Source organism: Carassius gibelio, chromosome A22 (genome assembly GCF_023724105.1).
Source record: "Carassius gibelio isolate Cgi1373 ecotype wild population from Czech Republic chromosome A22, carGib1.2-hapl.c, whole genome shotgun sequence".
Taxonomy (NCBI): domain Eukaryota; kingdom Metazoa; phylum Chordata; class Actinopteri; order Cypriniformes; family Cyprinidae; genus Carassius; species Carassius gibelio.
The window spans coordinates 21,917,161-21,919,660 of record NC_068392.1 but is presented as its reverse complement, the minus strand read 5'-3'; the positions used below and the strand labels follow the sequence as shown (position 1 = coordinate 21,919,660).

At 40.0% G+C, this 2,500-nt stretch overlaps 2 non-coding genes and 1 pseudogene across 2 annotated transcripts; all 3 read right to left on the bottom strand.

Moving 5' to 3' along the window:
- Positions 1–245: 245 nt before the first annotated feature.
- On the bottom strand, positions 246–358 carry LOC127943629 (uncharacterized; annotated as a pseudogene).
- Positions 359–1,276: 918 nt separating this feature from the next.
- Positions 1,277–1,395, bottom strand: LOC127943460 (5S ribosomal RNA). Its single transcript, XR_008149665.1, has one exon. It is a non-coding gene; the product is annotated as a 5S ribosomal RNA (ribosomal RNA).
- Positions 1,396–1,754: 359 nt separating this feature from the next.
- LOC127943801 (5S ribosomal RNA) lies at positions 1,755–1,873 on the bottom strand. Its single transcript, XR_008149951.1, has one exon. It is a non-coding gene; the product is annotated as a 5S ribosomal RNA (ribosomal RNA).
- Between the last annotated feature and the right edge of the window lie 627 nt (positions 1,874–2,500).

Below are 2,500 nucleotides of genomic sequence, written 5' to 3'. Positions count from 1 at the left end.
CCTCAGGTTGGTATGGCCGTAAGTGAAGACTGCTGCAAAGAGAGAGCTATTTAAAGACCAGCCCATCTAATCGTCAATACATTATATAAGTAGGAAAGGAAACCCAAAAGCTTAAAGCACCTGGTATTCCTAGGCAGTCTCTCATCCAAGTACTAACCAGGCCCAAACCTGCTAATATTCAGAGATCGGGCATTGACTCTATTTTTTGGCAAAATTATTATATACTAAGTGAAAAGTTTCCAAAAGGCTTACAGCACCTGGTATTCCCAAGCGGTCTCCCATCCAAGCCAGGCCCAAACCTGCTTAGCTTCCGAGAGCAGACGAGATCGGGCATAGCCAGGTTGGTATGGCCGTAAGCGAAGACTGCCGCAAAGAGAGGGCTATTTAGAGACCAGCCCATCTAATCGCCAGTACATTATATAAGTAGGAAAGAAAACCCAAAAGCTTAAAGCACCTGGTATTCCTAGGCAGTCTCTCATCCAAGTACTAACGAGACCTAAACCTGCTAAGATTCAGAGATCGGGCATTGACTCTTTTTTTTTTTTTTGCAAGATTATTATATAAATCGTGAAATTTTCCAAAAGGTTTAAAGCACCTGGTATTCCTAGGCAGTCTCTCATCCAAGTACTAACCAGACCTAAACCTGCTAAGATTCAGAGATCGGGCATTGAATCTATTTTTTAGCAAAATTATTTCATACTAAGTGAAACATTTCCAAAAAGCTTAAAGCACCTGGTATTCCTAGGCAGTTTCTCATCCAAGTACTCACCAGACCTAAACCTGCTAAGATTCAGAGATCGGGCATTGACTCTTTTTTTTTTTGCAAGATTATTTTATAAATCGTAAAATTTTCCAAAAAGTTTAAAGCACCTGGTATTCCCAGGCAGTCTCTCATCCATGTACTAACCAGGCCCAAACCTGCTAATATTCAGAGATCGGGCATTGAATCTATTTTTCAGCAAAATTATTATATACTAAGTGAAACATTTCCAAAAAGCTTAAAGCACCTGGTATTCCTAGGCAGTTTCTCATCCAAGTACTCACCAGACCTAAACCTGCTAAGATTCAGAGATCGGGCATTGACTCTTTTTTTTTTTTTTTTTGCAAGATTATTTTATAAATCGTGAAATTTTCCAAAAAGTTTAAAGCACCTGGTATTCCCAGGCAGTCTCTCATCCATGTACTAACCAGGCCCAAACCTGCTAATATTCAGAGATTGGGCATTGACTCTATTTTTTGGCAAAATTATTATATACTAAGTGAAAAGTTTCCAAAAAGCTTACAGCACCTGGTATTCCCAGGCGGTCTCCCATCCAAGTACTAACCAGGCCCAAACCGGCTTAGCTTCCAAGAGCAGACGAGATCGGGCATAGCCAGGTTGGTATGGCCGTAAGCGAAGACTGCTGCAAAGAGAGGGCTATTTAAAGACCAGCCCATCTAATCGCCAGTACATTATATAAGTAGGAAAGAAAACCCAAAAGCTTAAAGCACCTGGTATTCCTAGGCAGTCTCTCATCCAAGTACTAACCAGACCTAAACCTGCTAAGATGCAGAGATCGGGCATTGGATCTATTTTTTTAGCAAAATTATTATGTACTAAGTGAAACATTTCCAAATAGCTTAAAGCACCTGGTATTCCTAGGCAGTCTCTCATCCAAGTACTCACCAGACCTAAACCTGCTAAGATTCAGAGATGGGGCATTGACTCAATTTTTTGGCAAAATTATTAAATACTAAGTGAAAAGTTTCCAAAAGGCTTACAGCACCTGGTATTCCCAAGCAGTCTCCCATCCAAGTACTAACCAGGCCCAAACCTGCTTAGCTTCCGAGAGCAGACGAGATCGGGCATAGCCAGGTTGGTATGGCCGTAAGCAAAGACTGCCGCAAAGAGAGGGCTATTTAAAGACCAGCCCATCTAATCGCCAGTACATTATATAAGTAGGAAAGAAAACCCAAAAGCTTAAAGCACCTGGTATTCCTAGGCAGTCTCTCATCCAAGTACTAACGAGACCTAAACCTGCTAAGATTCAGAGATCGGGCATTGACTCTTTTTTTTTTTTTTTTTTTGCAAGATTATTATATAAATCGTGAAATTTTCCAAAAGGTTTAAAGCACCTGGTATTCCTAGGCAGTCTCTCATCCAAGTACTAACCAGACCTAAACCTGCTAAGATTCAGAGATCGGGCATTGAATCTATTTTTTAGCAAAATTATTTCATACTAAGTGAAACATTTCCAAAAAGCTTAAAGCACCTGGTATTCCTAGGCAGTTTCTCATCCAAGTACTCACCAGACCTAAACCTGCTAAGATTCAGAGATCGGGCATTGACTCTTTTTTTTTTTGCAAGATTATTTTATAAATCGTAAAATTTTCCAAAAAGTTTAAAGCACCTGGTATTCCCAGGCATTCTCTCATCCATGTACTAACCAGGCCCAAACCTGCTAATATTCAGAGATCGGGCATTGAATCTATTTTTCAGCAAAATTATTATATACTAAGT